This window comes from Canis lupus, chromosome 2 (assembly GCF_048164855.1).
Source record: "Canis lupus baileyi chromosome 2, mCanLup2.hap1, whole genome shotgun sequence".
Taxonomy (NCBI): domain Eukaryota; kingdom Metazoa; phylum Chordata; class Mammalia; order Carnivora; family Canidae; genus Canis; species Canis lupus.
The window spans coordinates 78481371-78502275 of record NC_132839.1 but is presented as its reverse complement, the minus strand read 5'-3'; the positions used below and the strand labels follow the sequence as shown (position 1 = coordinate 78502275).

Below are 20905 nucleotides of genomic sequence, written 5' to 3'. Positions count from 1 at the left end.
ATTTACTCTTATGCATCTGTTTCCCTCCACCATAAAATGAGCCTTATAAGTTAAGGGTTTAGCTAGTCCTATTTATTTGAAAATAACCATGTTCGTGAAATTTGACTATCCTGTTTGTATCAGGCAGCTTTGTACTTAACGTCTCTTTGTGTTTAACTTGGGAAAGCACTATCAATTGTGAAGGGCAGTATACCCAAGGAACAACTTTATGTCTGTCTAATCACTGGGTCCATCTATATAGTGTAGAGAAGTAAGCCTAGGCTAGATTGACATACAACAACTCACATGGAGATTATACCAGGCTCCTCTGCCGCATGTTAAACAGAATCTAAAAAACAAAACCAAAAACAAATAAACAAAAATCCTGTATCTCACTGATATATAGCAACAAATATTAAGAGAACAGGCAATTCTTTATTAAGAAAATATAAATACATCATACTTATCTGAACTACAGAATATATTTAAGATGTATATGTTGTTTAGTATATATAATGCATATACTAAACATTAAGTTAAGCATATCTATGTATATATGTGTATATGTATGTGTAAATGTTTATATATTTTACTTAATCTATAGAGAAAAAATATTTTGGTAGTTTTAAATGAATGTGTGTTTTTGATGTTTCAGTTTTTTCTGGGATTTATAATTCTGTTGGGATAATCAGGTCTTTAGAGAGGTGAGAATGAAAACCAAGCATTATTGAATTATAAGCTGTTAAGAGAATGATTAGGAACAAAGCTATAGAACAATACACCACATTAGAAATTATAAAGTGTATTTCATCTATTAAATAATAAGAACTATTTTTAATCCACTAACTTAATTTCAACTCTTTAATTCAAAATTAAAATAATAATTGAAGTGCCATTATTTATTTATTTATTTTTATTGAGGTATAATTAAAGTTTCCTTTATTGGTTTAGTAACAAAGGCACAGAAAGCTGCAGTGCATTTAGAGAACTACAAAGAGCAGCAGCACAAATAGGGAAATTCAAGAGTTTTGAGCAAGTAATAGTAAGTATTTTGGTAAGCCATCATAAGACAACACGAAAAATTGAAGTAGGAAAAGAAGGTTCACTTTAATCAATGGCTTCAACATGTATTTGCTGAACATATAGTATGTTTTCGGGTACTCTTCTATGCATCTGGAACACAACAATGAATACAGCAAGAAAAGATCCCAGCCTGAGCCATCAAACAGTGAACTGAATGAAGGAGGTGAAAGTGATTACCAGAAGAAAGCCACATTTGGAAGGAGAGTTGAAAGAAGCTAAATACACAGTACATGCATGCAAGAAATCTGCTGAACAAAACAAATTACACAACACTTCCAAAATGACTCACTGCTTTGGGGAAATACAAAATAGAACACAAAGAGGGAAAATTCACCAAAAATTGCAATCATAACAACTATGAGAAAAATGGCACTGAAAAAGAGAAACTCAGTGAAAATATTGTAATAGAATCAATCCCATGTAGCACACAAATTAGATTTCCCAGGAAGCCAGGTAGGAAAAGCCAAATGTAGACAAAGAAAATGAGGGGTCAGGATCAATCATTCATTTTAAGCAGCAGGTCTCTCTCTGGTTGTTTATTAGAATCAGTAATATCTATGTAAATATAAATATGTATACATATATACATGCACATCTATGTGCATATACGTGTGCTAACACATATATATGTACTGTATGGCAGCCACTAGAAAATATGACCCTTTAACTGCATGGCAGTGTTCCAGGGAATTTTACCAAAAAATGATTCATAAATACTTTTCTTTGAAGTTTCATTTTTAATGTATAAATATGAGACATACATTTTTTTGAATAGAATAACATGTTTTATTCCAAAATGCAGCCGTCTTCCCAAAAACAATTGTTCTGAAAATTCAGTATAAGTTGTATATTAGAATGTTTTTTCCCCTTTCATGATTTCATATACTCTGAAAGTACAGATATTATTAAGTAAAGGTTCATATTTTATGTAAAATCAGGTTACTGTATGTAAAAGAAGTGTATGTAAGCTATTTGTCAGGAGCTCAGCTGAGCTAGAGCGAGAACTGAGAGCTGAGCCACGAGAGCAGTCTATTAAAGCAATAATGAGCCAAAATGAAAGTAATATTGAAACCTATAATCACAAAAGTAATTCAAGAGACCCAAACCAGAAAAAGTATTTCTTCTGTTTCATTTCTCCCATGGAATGGCACACTAGTTAAGGGTCTGATGTATCCACACAGATTGGGATCATTGCATCTGTGTCTTACTTTGTTGAGGGAATCTGCAACAAAACTCTCTGGTAGTTTTCTGGCCCCTGGGTGGTGGTTGGGAGTAAGAGAGAAGGGTTAGGAGTGGAAAAGTACTGGGTATTGAGTCAGAGTGGAAAAAATAGTTTCTTCAAGGTTTTTCCCTCCTCTTCTCATAAAGAGACTTTGGCAGAGATACTCACAGAGGCTCTGTGCCAAAGGTCCCAGATAAAGAGACCTGGGGATGCAGGTGTCTAAGCTAAGAATGCAAAAATACATAAGAGCATGACCTGCTAGAAGGTCCCGAGTCCTTGACTGCAGTTCTTTTCAGAGATTGCAGTGTATTGGCTGTGCACCAGTTTGGTGGGAGGGCAGGTTTCCTGGCTAAGGCCTGCCAAATAAAGCCTTTGTAATTGTATACAGCATGACTTGAAAAATCTCACACAAATTTTAAGCATGGGCCAGACTCATTACTCTTAAATTCAACGTGAACTATAAAAACCCAAGTCACAATTTTGTAATATGCTTAAAAATAAATAAGTAAGCATGTTGGGGGAAGTTACTGTTTCTTAACAAATCATTGTGGCTAATATTTAACCCTGTAATTAGAAGAATATGTTTTACATTTTTAGGATGTAGTTTATATTTTGAAGGGGCTAGGGAGAAAGTACTTCTGTTCGTAAATCGTTCAACTGCTTATAGCAGAAATCAAGAAATCCTCTTGATTGCTCTTACTTCTCAATGTTTCATATTTAATTCATGAAACAGCATTGTAAGTTTTCATTCTTTGATAGTCATTCTATTCACTGCTTGCCATTTTTTGTCACTTACCAACATATGCCAAACTAGTCATCTTTCATCTAGAGAGCTAGTAATGTCAATGGACTAATGTCCCTGCATTCACCTCTAATCTAGTATCTGCAAAATGCAAATCTGATCATGTCATCCTCCACCTCCCAAATGTTCTTAATTCCTGTATCTATCCATGGTTCTGAAAAAAAAAAAAAAAAAAAAAAAAACAGTCCAAAGTTCTATATGACACTCATGACATACTCACTATCTAACTCTATATGCTCATCTTTGCATCATCGTTCCTACAACTTCCTAACACACTGAATTATTTCCAGTTCCTCAGACACTGAATGCTACCTCTTATGTCAGAGCCTCTGTACATGCTATTACTCTGTACTTTCTTCAACTCCCATCTCAACTCAACTCATTCTATACAGTAGTTTATTTTCTTCACACTCCTTATCACACTGAGCATCATATATCAACTTGCTTATATGATGAAAGAAAGAGATATTCACATTTAAGAAGCCCAAAAGACAATAGATAAGAAAACTGAAGGAGGGACATCCGGTGGCTCAGTGGTTGAGCATTTGCCTTCAGCTCAGGGAGTGATCCTGGGGTCCTGGGATTGAGTCCCACATCGATCTCCCCACAGGGATCCTGCTTCACCCTCTGTCTGTGTCTCTGCCTCTCTCTCTGTGTCTCTCATGAATAAATAAATGAAATCTTTAAAAAAGGAGAAAAGAAAACTGAAAAAAATACACAATGAGACACTGTTGTAGAATGAATATATCCCATACCAATTCATACCAGTGTGATGGTATTTGGAGGTGCAGCTTTTAAGAGATGCTTATACCCTGGTAGTGTAATCTTTATTAAGTGGAAACAATATCCTTACAAAAGAGACTCCAAAGAGTTGTCTTGTCCATTCTACCACGTAAAAACACAGTGAAAAGGCACCTGTCTACGAAATAGAGAGTGGGCTCTCATCAGATCCTGAATGCATTGACACTTTTATCTTGCACTTCCCAACCACTAGGAATAAGAGAAATAAATTTGTATTGTTTATAATCCATCTAGTCCATAGCATTCTGTTATAGTAGCCTGAATGGGCTAAGACAGACACATCATAATCAAATTGTCAGAAGACATAGAGAGAATGTAGAAAACACTAAGGAAAAGCAATATACACATCAAAGGACCCCCACCCACCCACCATAAGACTATCAGTGAATTTATCAGCAAAAACCATGTAGACTAAAAGGAATTGGGATGATATACTCACAGTACTAAAAGAAAAAAAAAGTTATTGTAGAATGTTACATCTAGCATGAGAGATAAAAACTTTTCCAGACAAACAAAAGTTGAGATGACTATTTAAGTTGTCTTACAAGAAATGTTAAAGAGAGTTTTTCAAGTTGAAATGAAAGGACACTAAACAACAAAATGATAGCATAAGTTAGTATAAAACTCATTGGTATAGGTATGTAAACATGTATAGAACACTGTATTACTGTAAGGGTAGTGGGTAAATTACTTTAAATTTTAATAAAAAGTTAAAAAAAATATTAAAATAACTATAAATTTAAACATATACTAAAATATACAAACTATTGGGGTGCCTGGGTGGCTCAGTTGGTTAAGTATCTGACTTCAGGTCAATATTTCAGGGTCCTGGGATCAAGCCCTACATTGGGCTCCTGCTTCTTCCTCTCCCTCTGGCCCTACCCCCATTCATACACCTCTCTCTCTCTCTCCCTCTCTCTCCCAAACAAATAAAAAATTTAGAAATATTTTTTTAAAATGCAAACCATAAATAATATAAATCATGACAATAACAAAGGATGAAAGGGGTAAAGTGTAGAGTTTTTGCATATGATTAAAATTGATGTCAGCTTAAAATCAGATGTTATAATTAAAATATGTTTCATGTAAGCCCTTAGGAATATATACCTATAGAAGTTATAAAAAAAGGAAAAGAAGAAGAAATCAAAGCATATGAATACAAAAGAAATCAACAAAATACAAAGAAGACATCAAGAGAGAAAAAGGCAAAAAACACCCCAAAACTACAATACTAAAGGAAACAACTAGCAACATGATTATAGTACGTCCTTTGTTATCAGTAATTACTTATAGTAAGTCCTACATTATCAGTAATTACTCCAGAAATTTTCTGGACAGCATAGTACTAATAGTCAACAATAATATATTCAACACTTAAAATTTTAAAATGAGATATCTAATGTTAAGTGTTCTTACCACAATAAAGTAAAACAATATTTTTTTAAAAACCTAGCCAGATTGTTGATGAAAAATAACTTTTGTCTCTAGAAATAGTTTCTATGTATGATTTATAAATTAAATTTTAATAAGACTTTACAACATAAAAGGAAGGTGACTGTATTTCAAAGAATGTTTTTAAAGCAAAGACATTTCTCATGTGTTCATTTTATACTTTTCATAAAAGACCAATAAAATCTTAATAAATTTAGAGTGTAAATTTTAGTTTTTATTATATCATTACTTTGTAAAGACAGAGAAATTTGGTCCAGCTCAGCACTTTACAGATACATAATAAGGTAATTTTATACTACTTTGGCTCACTGATCTGAGAACCTCATGGTGATTATTAATAAGAAGATAATTTGAAAAACCCACCAAATCATAAAGTTTGCATTTAAATTCTCAAGGTACCTAGACCATACTCTCACCTCCATTAAGATCCTCTAACTAAGAAATATAAAGTGTTTAATAACCTTTAAATCGTCACTTTTAGAGTTCTTGTGCCTTAATATTCGCTCAAGAATTCTGTGTGTGCATGTATACATACATTCACATATATATTTGAATCTATACATATATTTTTTAACATTTGTGTATACATATCCCCTCACATATGTTTAGGTTGACATCCAAAAATTTTGTTAGAAATGTAAGTAGTTGCATATTTAATTTCTGAGGTATTATAAATATTGAATTTAAAAATAAAACCATTACACAACTCATTTAAATACTTCAACCAAATCTAAATGTCATGGCAATTTGATATATTTAAAGGAAGATGAAAGTTGAAAGTTAAATTACTAAAACCCTGGAGCAAAATTCAGACATCCCAGTGTAGATTATGACATGTGTGACAAGAACAAGTTAGGAATGCATAGACATTAATCCAGATTCCTAGAACTGTCACACACTTCTAAGGCCTGCTATGAGTTACTTACTGAAGGTGCACTGCAAGCTAATGTCAAAGTACTATAGTTATAGACTGAATGTTTGTTTCCATACAAAATTTGTAGGTTGAAACCTAATCCTTAATGTGATGGAATTTAGAGGAGGAGCCTTTGGGAGATGAGTCCTGAAGGCTCTGTTTCAAGATTCATTAGTGCCCTTGTGTTAAAGAGGCCTCAGAGAGCTCCCTTGTCCCTTCTATCATGTGAGGATCTTGGAATTCTCAGCCTCTAAAACTGTAAGAAATAAATTTCTGTTGTTTATAAACTACCCAGTTTATGGTATTTTATTAGAGCATCCCAAATGGACTAAGACAGAAATCTGCTTGCTATGTAGTTATAGCATAAAATACTCATTCTGGATAGTAGTATGTTTATCATTTTCATTATAGTCTATGGATTAACCTATTATCAAATATTTCTTTATTAACATAGTATATTTCCTTGTAATCATACTTATTTCATTTTAATTAGGGACAGGATATCTCACCTTAAGACTCAGTCTTTATTGTTTCCATCTCTCTCTTTTAAACATTCTTCTAAATTTCCCACCCTTCAGTAAACACAATAATTAATTTCAGTCACTAGTATAAGTGTAATTTTGGCACTCTGGTCTTATAAACAGAGCTATAGTTATTAATCAGCATGACATGGTATTCTTGAAACGAGATGGTTTATAAATCCATTTATCATTCCTTACCTCTATTTTCTACACTCATTGAAGGAAAAGGATATTTCTTATCATTGTAATATTTTCCAGTGATAACGGGAGTACCTATTGGGATGAGTATAGGTGAAACAGAAACATGAAATAAGAGATTAAACTAGATGATGCTGTGGTCGTTGGCTGAATTACTTTGCATTTGTGTAGGAAGGGGGGTCATGCTAGTGATTTCAAAAGAATTAATGTTCCTCCATGAATACCTTTCTTAAATCAAAAAATGGCATAAATACTAAAGGGACTAGAGTTCCAAAAATTATGAGTGGAAAGACCAATCTATGATGCAGTCAATATTTATTACAAGCAGAACATACTTTAAGATTGATATCTACAACATTGCCCTCAAGGCTTACACTACCATTTTAACTCACTGCCTCATAAACAACATAAGGCTATTTTATGGGTGATATCAGCCATTCTTCATTCCTACTATAGATGTCCACTTGAGGAATAGGTCACCTCTCTAAAAATAGACTTTTGGTACTGTCAGCTAGAAATAAAATTATATCATCCAGGTGACAAAAATTCTCAAATAATCACTTCCTTGATAATGGTAGATTCCAGAAGCACATTATTAAAATCATATCATTTGACAAAACACACGATGAAATAGGAATGTTAAGGCAAATAATCAAAATTAATTTTATTATTATTAGAACCAGTAGTTTGTTCCTTTGACAAATCAGAGTTAAATCTACAAGTACAGTCTATTAATCTAACTTTGCTTAGAAAATGAGGCATGCATCATACTTATTTAAACATAATTTATAATTATGAATTGGTGATAATATACCAATTAGGACAATTAAAGATTTTTTTTTAATTTGAATAATCCATTACACTCTGAAGTTCAAATTTTAAAAGTAATTTCTTTCTGTTCAACTATGATAATTGTGAATATTTATTTGGCATTTTCAAAATATGATGTACTAACTAATAACTTTGTCTAAAAAAACCAAAAATATCACAGATTTAAAAATATCTCAGAGTAGTACTTAATACCCAACTACAGGTGAAACACAAGTAATAACACAGGAAGTTCCTACAGTACATAAAATAAAGAACTATTTCAACAGTATGGTTAGCAACTGAAAAGATAATAAAAGTCTTAGAAAAAATGAATATGTTAATATTATTCATATTCCTTGAATGTAATTATAATAATTTATTAATATAATTCAGCATTGTACCCCACATATTCATTAAAGAGAATGAGCTGCTTTCATAATAACAAAACTATTTGAGATTAGGATGTTATACAACACTAAACATAATTTGTTTATAATTTTTTAATATTACAAAAATATTTTCAGAAGTTGAGACATTTAGACAACAAAACATAACTTTTGAAAAAATTAAAGATTTTATTTATTTATTTTAAGGAGAGATAGTGAGAGACTGAGCACAAGCATGAGGAGTGACAGAGGGAGAGGGAGACTCTCAAGCACACCCCACACTGAGTGTGGAACCTGTGGCCAGGCTTGATCCCACAATGATGACTTGAGCTGCAACCAAGAGTCAGCTGCTTTCCATTTTCTTTTTATATAAATTCCATTATTAAAATGTTAAAAATTAAAATTTTTCTGTCTCTTAACTATTCTTTTATCTTTTACTCCTCTACACTAAATATGAAGATCCTAAATACTATTTAAGATTCACTAAATTTATATTTGTCTCTACTCCAAAGTTTATCATTTATGTGTTTTTTAAGCAACGAGTATATTTTTTACATCAGTAAAAATATAGGAATGTATTGAAAAAATCTTGTAATCAACATATTAATCTCTATTTACATATTTATCATTAAAATGTAATTTTCACAGGTCATTATAAAATATTGCTAGCATTGTTATTGATCAAAGAGAATAATCAAATCTTAGGAATGATACCTTCATGGATTAGAGGCAGCCTGATATAATATATATCACTGTAGTGGAAAAGGATACATGTCGATGAAATTTCCAACTACAGGAAAGTTAGGATAAACACAATCCCAGCTACATATTTTGCAGAAATTTACAAAACTATTGTAAAATGCATATGGAAATGCAAGAGGCAGAAAATAGTCAAAATGATCTTGAAAAATAACAAAGCTGAAAGAATCCCACTTTCCCATTTCATAATTTACTGGATTATGTTGGCGAATGTTACACAGAAACTAATTAGAAAGAGGGCATATCAATATATTTAAATGATAAATTAGACAAACATCCTAACAGATGAGAGTTAATATGCAGGCACAATTTCTCATTTCATAGGAAATTAAACCTTTTCTGATTATAATAGCCCTTACTAATTATTATAAAATACAAATGAGAAAAATATACATTTTTAACAATGCTAATAAATCAGCTCTATATATAATCATGACAAGACTATATGCCAGATATTACCAGCTATACAAAAGTTAAGAACACCTACATTATGGAAAAGTCAACTTTTTTTCTTAATTTAAAATCTACTTGTAAGACAATTATCCAGAATTTCTAATATATCAAATATATATATATATATATATATATATATATATATATATATAGTAGAGATTTTTGTCTGAAGAGTAACAACCTAGCACAATTTGAGTCAATTTGGACCATGCCATAAATTCCAGGTCTTAAAGGAGACAAAAAAAAAATGATACCTAGAAAATTTATCTAAACACTAGAGTTGTTTTTTTTTGTTTTTGTTTTTGTTTTGGGGGTTTATTTTTAAGAGGAAGGGATAGAGGGGGAAAGGGGAGAGGGTGAAGGGAGAGAGAAGAGAGAGAGAGATAGAGATTCCTAAATAGGCTCCAGTCAGATGTGGGGCTTGATGGAGGGCTCTACATGAGGCTCAATCTTACAACCCTAAGACCATGACCTGACCTGAAATCAAGAGGTGGACACTTAATCAACTGTGCCACCCCAGGTGCCCCTAAATATTAGAGATTATAAAAGTTGCAACTATAGTAAGGCAGTTATAAGAAAAGTAGTGAACATTTTATAAACATTTGTGCAGATATTTTTAATCGGGTAACATTAATAACACTTTAATATTTCACAAATAATATATATCTTCTGGTGTCTGAAAATTCCATTTAGCTTGCCTTTTCTATTATTCAAGTATATTGATTTTATTAATCAATGTATAATCAATAATTAAAGATTCTAAGAAAATAGTTGTCAATAGTTTAATTAGACATAGTTTTGGGGCACTAAATAAATGTTAATAGAAGTTTTCCTCTAGTATATAAAAGTATCTTTGACATTCAAGGACCCAACTATATAGTATATGTACCCGCATTGCTATGACAATGTTGGGAAATTTTAATGAATTATGGAGATATAGAACAATATATATGAAATTAGAACCATTCAGGGAAAATAATTGGATGCACTACATATGTCATCTAATTTTGGTTTATTCCACAAGTATTTTTATATTGATTTAATGGAGATATACTTTTCATAATCATGTGTATGTATATATTTTAAGGAAGTAGAGTAAAATTAATTTTATAGTTTTTAGCTATAATGCAGTTGTCTGTTGGTATTAGCTTGACTTCTTTTTAAGTATAAATACAAACTTTATAACATGAAGATAGCTATGAATACTTCTGCATTATTGGCATTTGAGACCACACATAGAGATTGTATAAGCTTATGGTCTAAATACTGCAAAGACTGTATGCATTGCTATCTAGTCTGAAATGTAAATTGAGTTGTCTACTGATATTGAAAGCTTCAAATTAAACAATAGACAGTGTATAACATCATGTCACAAAATTACAGTTGTTGAAAAGGAGCAAAGGTTGTGACCATCATTATTGGCAACGTGTAGTGAGTAATGATAGGTTATCTGACTTTCAAAATTGCAGTGACAAAAATATTTTATATGAAGGGTAAATAATATGCAATTTCCCAATGAGCTAAATTCATCATTTTTGAATGATAGATTCTGTTAATATAGAACAGAGTATAAAATACCATTTCTGAGTAGAAATTAGTTAATGAAGTTAATGCACTGACTTGAGGGAATTTTTAGAGATAGTTCAAGAAAAAATATTCTGAATACAGAAACATAAAAAAAGCACTAGAACCTAAGCAAAACAAATTACTGTCAGATGACTTAAAATTTTGTCCTAGAGCCCTGGGTGGCTCAGCGGTTGAGCGTCTGCCTTTGACTCAGGGCGTGATCCCAGAGCCCCAGCATCGAGTCCCGGCTTCCTACATGGAACCTGCTTCTCCCTCTGCCTATGTCTCTCTCTCTCTCTCTCTCTCTCTATGTGTATCTCATGAATAAATAAAATCTTAAAAAAAATTTTGTCCTAGAATTACCACTTACATGTATATTGATCTGGATAAGTCTTTTAGTTTTCACAGGTTATGTTCCTACATTGAAAAAATGTTGGAATAGATTATACTCTTCACTCTGACCTTCTTCCTTCCAACTTTTGATTATTGTGTATATGGTACTCAGGAAAAATAGTTATGTCGTGTGCCCAAGAGTAGTTATCATCTTAACCCTAGAACCTACTTTTCCTACCACATCACTTGTGTGTGTATGTGTATCTTAGTACCACTAACCTCCTTTAGTCCAGGTTGGCTCACAATTGGCAGGCTCTTTTATATTTCCATTGACTTGTATATGTAGTCTAAAATAGTTCTTTAATGAGTTTTTAAATAGTTCTTTAATAGTTCTTCAGCCCAGGGCCTGATCCTGGAGACCCGAGATCGAGTCCCGCGTCAGGCTCCCTGCATGAAGCCTGCTTCTCTCTCTGCCTGTGTCTCTGCCTCCCTCTGTATCTCTGTGTCTCTAATAAATAAATAAAAATCTTTAAAAATTAAATGTGTATATGACTTGCATATAAGAATTGTATATGAAACAGGTTACTTACAGCAAGTTGAAGGATTTTCTGGATAATTATCTCACTTATAATGTAGGATGTCAAGGTTTATGCTGAAGGTAAAAAAGGAGATGACAAAGTGAGAAGTTTGAAGTAAAGGAAAGTGATTTAGAAAGCCCTTTTGTTGAAAGAGTGAGAGGTTTGCCTATTGCATGAGTTTCTTATTGATGCTATATTAGATTACCACCAACTTAGTGGCTCAAAAGAAATTTATTACCTTACAGTTCTGAAAGTCAAAAGTCCAAATTGCATCTTTTTAGACTACATTCAAGGTGCTGATAGAGCTGCATTCCTTCTGGAGGAAAGAGAATAATTTTCTTTTTCCAGTGTCTAGAGACTACCCTCTCTTCTTGATTGGTTGTCTCCTGCCTACAGTCACATCTTTCTAATGGGTACTTCTGTTAATCACAACACCTTTTGACTGTCCTGCCCTACTCATCTCTTTATTAGAACCCTATATTGGGCCTACCAGATAATCCAAGATAATTTCTCCACCTCAAGATCTTTATGTGCAAAATCCCTTTAGGTATGCAAGTTAATGTGTTCACAGGTTTTGGGGATTAGGATATGGATGTGTTTGGAGATGTGGGGATTTAATTATTCGGCCTGTTATATTACATCTCTGGTCTCCAAAGATTAGTGGGCATCTCATATGCAAAATGCATTAACTCAATCTTAGCATGCCCAATGTCTCAACCCATTACAATATCAGTTCAAAATACTCAAATCTCATTGTCTATATTACCTATGTCATATGGGTGAGACTCCGGGTATGATCCATCCTGGGGCAAATGCAATCCCGATGTGTAAACCTGTGAAACAGGAAAACATTAACTACGCCCAAAATACAATGGTAGGAGAAGTATAGGATCCTAGTTACAGATATTCCTCTTTAAAAGTGAGACAGTGGGAGGGAATATAGGGTCAGTTCTGAAACCCAGCATATTAATAATATTAGATATTAAAGTCTATAACTTCAAAACGTATAACTCCATTCATGACTCCACCATCTGTCTTTGAGGCTCTACCCTCAGTTACCTATCATTTCTCCTAAAGGGGAATTCAGATGTGGGAATATTTAATAGAAACATTGTCTTGTGTTCCACTCCTCAGAATACCTAAAAGAGGAAGAGAGAGAAAGAGATCTCTTTTTCCTTGTGTTGATAAAGAAGAAGTTGTGTGATTATAGCAAGATTGTGGGCACCTACAAGCCAAGAGAAGATTTGGAATGAAATCTAAGTTGAAAGCACATTGACCTTGAACTTCCCAGCTTCCAGCACTATGAGATATAAATTTCTGTTTTTTAAGCCACACAGTAGTATTTTATCACAGTAGTCTGAGCAGAATAATACAGTAAGGGATGAGAAATTTGGGAGGAAGAATAATTTTTAATCATATTCCTTCTGAATTTTAGGAAAAACACTTTTTAAACGTCATTGAATGAGAAATTGAAAATAAAAGGAAGCTATCCAGACAAGATTATAAACTTTCATTTTCTTGCCTTTGCCCTGGTTAAGTCCCTTTTAAATTTTTGCCAGGACAACTCTAATAAGTAGTTTTTTTCAGTCTTCCATCTTCTAGCGTTTTAGTCTTCCTCCTTCCCTCTAGCTAGGACAACTCTAATTTTTTTTTCAGTCTTCCTTCTTCCTTACAATCCAAACTCTTCATAGCTCACAATGTATCTTTTCTAACAGGCAACTGTAACACCAGCATTCCCTTCCTCCTAGAGTCCTAAAGTTTTAATGAATCATATATATTACTTATATTACTTAATTCAACTCTTTTTTACTTTTGGCTAATGATCGTTGTTCCTAAATCCAAAATCAGATCTGTCATTCACTGTGGACACCTTCACTAACCATCCTTTTTCAATGATATCTCTGAAGAACAAATGCCCCAGACTTTACAAAATGAATTGTTTTAATTATAGATTTGTAAACACTTTCAATTATCAGTCTTCTTTCTCTAATTTTTCCCTCCACTTTATATACAATCTTCAAGTACACACAGCCCTTTCTAGCCTTTAAAAAGGGCAACAACTACAACAAAAACTTGCTAAAATCTTATAATGTATTTATGCTACCAACTAAAAACAGTATTTTAGTCTCTGTATTACTAACTTATTTAAAACGTATCATATTTTACAATCAAGATGCCTTCTAGTCACAAACACTGTGTCAAAGCTGACTCTTCTTGATTCTGTCTGAGTTCTATTAGATAATGTTAAATATCTCTTAAGATCTGAACTCCTGGAATGCAATTTTTAAAAACTTTTCTATCTTGATTCTTATTACACTCAACTCTCAAGGGTTCCCTTTGCCTATCTGCCTCTTAACCTTGGTGCACCCTAGATGTTTGCTCTTTCTCCTTTGTGGCTTTTTCTCATCCATGGTACAAATAACTCAAATAGCTAAATTAAAAGGTGATGGGTATTACTCCCAGTATCTGTCCATATTCAATATCCCTATGGGGCAGATAGCTCTCCCTGGGACTAAATTCTTATTTTGAAACAATGTTGCTCAAGGACCACCCTTCTCATTCTGACAAGAAAAAAAAAATATGACCATTATTTTTTGCATTCAGCTGGGTTGAGTACATTGCTCTGACCAGTCAGGGGACAATTTAATACTTCACTATTTATTTTGAGAGAAGACCATCATAGAGTTTATAATTAAAATATGGCTGAAAAGAATTGCTCCTATTTCTAATTTTCCCAGAACTACCATGAAGTTCTCTGAATTTTACACAGATTTTTTTTTTCCTCAGAATTGAGCATCACTACTGCTTTAGAAAAATGTTCCATGTGAATACTGTGGTTTCACTGTCAGGAGCTGTATTTATGTGCAGTTTTTTTTTACTGGCAGATGGGGAACAGCAATTTAATTGCTGGAATTAGAGTGTAAGTTTTCTATAGTTGTTTCCAATATGAAAGATGTTGACTTTGACAGAATTTGTTTGTATATTTGTAATTTGTAATGAAGAAAAAATATATAAAGATGTTTTAATATGTATGGTGTTGCAATAAATCCCAATACCTTGAATCAGGGTTTGCTAATTTAAAAATAATAATAATAAAAATAAAGGGCAATGAGTGGCTCTATTTTTAATTTTTTGAGGAACCTCCATGTTGTTTTCCACAGTGGCTGCAATTATTTACATTCGCCCCCAAACAGTGCACAAGGGTTCTTTTTCTCCATATCCTCACCAACATTTTCTAGTTCTTGTCTTTTTGATAATAACCATTCTAACAGGTGTGAGGAGATATCACATTGTGGTTTTGATTCTTATTTCCCTCATGATTAGTGATGCTTAACAGCTTCTAATGTGCCTGTTGACAACCTATATATTCTCTTTGGAAAATGTTTATTCGAAGTCTCTTGCTCATTTTTCAACCATTTTTTGTTGCTATTATTGAGTTGTATGAGTTCTTTATGTATTTGGAGTATCAACCCATTATTGGGTATATGATTTTTCAACATTTTCTCTTATTCAGTAGAGCTGCTATATGATTCAGCAGTTTCATTAATAGGTATCTATCTGAAGAAAATAAAAACATTAATTCAAAAAATATGCCCTCCTATGTTCATTGCAACATTATTTATAATAGCCAAGATAGGGAAAATTGCCTAACTGCCACTAATGGATGAGTTGATAAAGCAGATATGATAAAATAATTACAAGTAACGATATGATATTGAGCACTTAAAAATTTAAGAGACTAGATACATTAAGTGTTCTTACCACAAAACAAACAAAAACAAAGGAACACAAAGAAAGTTTTGTAGGTAATAATAGGTTTGTCACCTTGGTTATGGGTATGGTATCCCAGGTGTATTCATATACCCAAACTCATCCAGTTGTATATAATAAATACGTGCATTTTTTTGTTTATCAATTATCCCCCAATTAAGTGGTAAAAAATGCTATGGAATCAAAAGACAGACTTAGATATGTGATTGAGATCATGACCAACTGTATCTTCCTTTCTCAAAATGAAACAAAATTAAAGATATAATTTTAAATAAAATTAAAAATAACATTAAAATAGTCAATCATCCCACAAAGTTAAATACTGTTTAAATAATGGACAGAAATATTGATACATTTCTGTGAAATATAAAATAAGATGGAAGCAGGATTAATGTTGATCTAAATAATCACAAAGTCTGAAACAACATATAATCAAATAGAGGTCACTTAACAAGTGCTTTTTTTTTTTTAATAACACATGGAGGAACATCCTTTAATCATAGAGAATGAAGCTGGATTAAAAGAAAATGGAAAAGGATAATTAATTAAGATAGTCAGTGGCTATTTTCCCCCTCAAACTAAATGTCAGAATGGTAACTTCAAAAATAATTCAATATCTATATCTAGAGATATTCAGAGGTGACATTTTTTACCCTAGAAAAATGTGGAACAGTGCTCTGGTGAACTCCAGCTTTCAGAGGGACAAGAAGTCAACCATACAAAAAGCTAGGTTAGTCATAAACCTTAAAGTCAAGTCCAGTAATTCCACTTCCCTGTCAATGAATACATTTTAGTGTTGTAATTTTGACTTAAGTACTAAGGAAAGAAGATTTTTAACATAGAATCGTATATCTTTTAAAAATTCTGAACCTCTTCAAAAATCAAAGCAAAATAGAAATAATTTTGAAAATTCAGATATTTAAAATGCTTACAAATAACACATGATATTTTTGTAGAATTGTGAGCAATTCAGCAAAATAAATGCTAAGTGAATTGATATTAGGAGGAAGATAACCTAAAGTAAAAGGAAAAAAGGAAGCAACCAGTAAATTGAATTCTAGTGAAATTTACAATAAGTGCTGTGTAACACTTGTGTAAACACTTAACAAGTATTAAGTAACGATTCACACAACAGATCTAATATAACATATGGAAACGTCTGCAACAATAACTCCAGATTTGTTCATTTAATGATTATTGATTGCTTTCCATGTTGAAAAAAAAATTAAGCATTGGAGAAAATGTAGTATACAAAATGCACAGGAACCCATTAAGCTTATGAGGGGAGAAAACCAATGTAAGATAAGTAAAATGTCTTACAAATTTTAAGGAGAAAAAGCAGAAAGTGGGCCAGGAAAAATTGGGGAAGGCAAGGAAAAACTCCAAATTTAGCCATTAAAGAACTCCTTGAAAGTAGGATGTTGGATTAAAAGACTAAGGAAGTGAGGAAACAATATCCTGGGGAAAGAACATTTCAGGCAAAAGGAATGGTAGCTACTGGATTACATGGACAGCTCAAAATAGTCAGAGGCCTGTGTAGTTGGAGATTAAGAATAAGACAAATAATTTAGTAGAATATGATGTCAGAGAAATAGCTTGGGTTGGGTAAGAAAGAAGGAAGTCCGATAACATGTATCCTCAAAAGTCACTGTTAAGATTTTGGCCATTATGAGTGAAGACTATGAAAAGAGGAATGACAGGATGTGATTTATATTTAATATTTTAACAGATTTTTGTTGTTGTTCTGGCTAATGGTTGAAAAACTACAGGTGACCCAGGGAAGAAGCAAGAAGACTAGTTACAAAACTATTACAATATTCTAGGAAAAATATGATGATGGTTTAAACTAGATGACATTGATATTTTCCTTACATTTTGAAGGTATATGCAATGATATTCTTGACATATTGAATTGGTTTGAGAGAAAGGATTTAAGAATTACCCTAAGTTTTTTTCACTTGAGCAAGTAGAAGCATGGGGAAAGATTCTTAGAGAATTCTTAGAGAATCAGGAAAGATTCTTAGAGAAACAAGAATGGGGAACACACAAAGTTCATTTTAAAGTCATAATAAATTTAATATTCCAATAAGATATCCACTTGGATACTTTTAGTTCACTGTTAGATATGTAAGTTAGGAGTTCAAGAGAATTGGGAAAGAAATAAATTTTAGAGTTATCAGAATATAAATGATATTTAAAACACTGGGACTAAATTATACAAGGAGATTAGTGCAGCTATAAAATATAAAAGTAAATCATCACTGGACCAATTCTCAATTTAGAGGTTGGAGCAATGAAAATAATTCAGCATGCGATACTAATAAAGACCTGAAGATGAAAGAGGAAAATGAGCAGTAAATGGTGTCCTGGAGCCAATAAAGAAAGTGTTTCAACAAAGGGAGAGTGATTTCTTTTTTGTAAACCTACCAATAGGTTAATAAAGGTGAGGACTGAGAATTGACTTTTGCATTTAATGCCGTAGAGGTGATTTTTGACTTTTACTAGGGCAGGTCAGGTTAAAGTGTGATTGAAATAGCTTTTTGAAAAATGAAAGGAGAGAAACTTGAGACAGCAATAAAAACAGCTCTTTGGAGGAGCTTTCCTGTTAGTAGAGAAGAAAAATAGGGGATAGGAAAAAGGGAAGTGGAATCAAAAGAAATTCTTTACTGTTGTTATTGCTTTGTTTTTTAACCTGGATGAAACAGCATCATGGTTGAATGCTAAAATGAAGAATCGTGGAGTAAAGAAGAGGGTTTCTTTCCTTCCTTCACTTCTTCCTTCCTCCCTCCCTCCCTCCTTCCCTTCCCCCTCCATCCCTCTTCCCTCTTTTTTCTTTCTTTCTTTCTTTCTTTCTTTCTTTCTTTCTTTCTTTCTTTCTTTCTTTCTTTTTCTTTCTTTCTTTCTTCTTTCTTTCTTTCTCTTTTTCTTTCTTTCTTTCTTTCTTTCTTTCTTTCCTTCTTTCTTTCTTTCTTCTTTCTCTTTCTTTCTCTTTCTTTCTTTCTTTCTTTCTTTCTTTCTTTCTTTCTTTCTTTCTTTCTTTCTTTCTTTCTTTCTTTCTTTCTTTCTTTTCTTTCCTTTCTTTTCTTTCTTTCTTTTTCTCTTTCTTTCTTTCTTTCTTTCTTTCTTTCTTTCTTTCTTTCTTTTTTTTTCTTCTTTTTTTCCTTCTTTCCTTCCTTCTTTCCTTTCCTGATATAGATAGATATAGATATAGATATAGATATAGATATAGATATAGATATAACAGAAAAGACATGGGAAAACAGTTGGTGAGAGTAGGTGATTTTTAGTCCATGAACAGAAAGGATTTCTTAGGAATGTGCATTGCCCAACCATAGAAACATGAAAGTAAGTGTAGTAGCAAGAATGCAAATTATATATATTATGATGAAATGGGGCCTCACTTTTAAAGATAATGATAAGAGTCTGGGAAACGAACTAGGGGTGGTGGAAGGGGAGGTGGGCGGGGGGTGGGGGTGACTGGCACTGAGGTGGGCACTTGACGGGATGAGCACTGGGTATTATTCCTATGTTGGCAAATTGAACACCAATAAAAATAAATTTATAAAAATAAAAAATAAATAAAGATAATGATAAAAGATGTAAATATACTATCAAACTCAGCAAAGTAAAATTAGGGAACATTTCTTTAAATGAGCTTCCTTCAAAAGGAAATGGGTGTATTCTATGTCTGTAAACAAATTTTAAATCCAAATGAAATAAGAAACATTTTAGGAAAAACAAAATGAGCTACGTATATGCATAAACAAAATTAACAAAATCAACAACAAAGAACCTAACTGGACCACCAATAATTTAAAGAAATCAAAGACATTTAAACCCAGTGGATACTATTTAGGGTCATGGTCATTGAAATCAGGTATTTTCAGGTTCTAATGCTTATTGTGTGATCTTTGCCAATTTTTATGTCCCAGTTCCCACATATTTAAAATAATTGGTTGGGCAGCCTGGGTGGCTCAGCGATTTAGCACCGCCTTCAGCCCAGGGCCTGATCCTGGGGACCCGGGATCGAGTCTCACGTTGGGCTCCCTGCGTGGAGCCTGCTTCTCCCTCTCCCTGCATCTCTGCCTCTCTCTCTCTCTCTCTCTCTCTGCCTCTCATGAATAAATAAATAAAATCTTTAAAAATAAAATCTTTAAAAAAATAATAAAATAATTGGCATAATATCAGCTTCATAATGATTTTATTGTTGCATGAGTGAAAAAAATTGATTTGTGTAAAGTTTTTATTCCATTGCCTAGCATATAAATATTGTTGTTATATACACTCCCTGCTGCTGTCATCTGAAGTACCGATGAGGTTAGCCATGCAAGATGACTTACGCATCTGGCTGTCAGATGCAGCACCGTTGGAACTATCCATTGGAGCATCTCCATATAGTCACATAAATTTACATCAGTACGGTTGAATTTCTTACACTGTAGCTCAAGAGTTCAAAAATAAGTGTCCCTGCAGCCAAGGTGGTTCTCTATGACTAGTCTTGTAAACCTCACAGTGCCATTTTTGCTGTACTCTATTGGTCAAAGCAGTTATAAGACTGCCATATTTAAGGGGTAGGGGATAGATCCCCATTTTTTTTATGGAAATAGAGCCAAAGTGTTGTAGACTTTTTTTTTTAACCACCATGCATGTCTAGAATGTATTATTTTGAGAAATGCAAGAATGGTTTATCTTAGTACTTTATTTAAAAAAAAAAGATTTTATTTGTGTATTCATGAAAGACATACAGAGAGAGGCAGAGACACACGCAGAGGGAGAAGCAGGATCCCTGTGGGGAGTCTGATGCAGGACCCCATCCCAAGACCCCTGGATTGCAACCTAAGCCAAAGGCAGACGCTCAACCACTGAGCCACCCAGGTGTCCCTATCTTAGGACTTTAAAAGACGAAAGGGATCTTTTTAATAGAGGTAGAAAAAATATTCAATACAATTCAATGCTTATTCTTGATTAAAAATTCGAAGAGTAAGCTAGTAGCAATCTTCTGCAAATGTTATTGACTTCCAGGGGAAAACCCCACCATCAGCTGAACAGTAGGCATTCATTTAACAAATATTTACTGAGCATCTATTCTACATAAAGCACTTTTCATTAAAGTTAGAGCAATGAATAAACAATGTCTATACTTACATGGAATCCACTAGAACAGGAAAGAAAAAAGAACATTATACATGATCGTATGTATATGTTTGGGAAATTTCTACTTTTCTTTCAGATACAATCCGCTAATTAACTCCTACATTAGGGGTTGGCATAACTACGG

The 20905-nt window shown here is 32.9% G+C and overlaps 1 long non-coding RNA gene across 1 annotated transcript in view; it reads right to left on the bottom strand.

Annotated features, from left to right (window-relative positions):
* Positions 1–285: 285 nt before the first annotated feature.
* Positions 286–20905, bottom strand: part of LOC140610536 (uncharacterized) — a 43144-nt gene continuing 22524 nt past the window's right edge. The window contains exons 5-7 of the long non-coding RNA XR_012012149.1: positions 12623–12689; positions 11869–11930; positions 286–328 (exon numbers count right to left, since the gene is read on the bottom strand). This is a non-coding gene — a long non-coding RNA (uncharacterized lncRNA). The remainder of the gene's footprint in view (positions 329–11868; positions 11931–12622; positions 12690–20905) is intronic.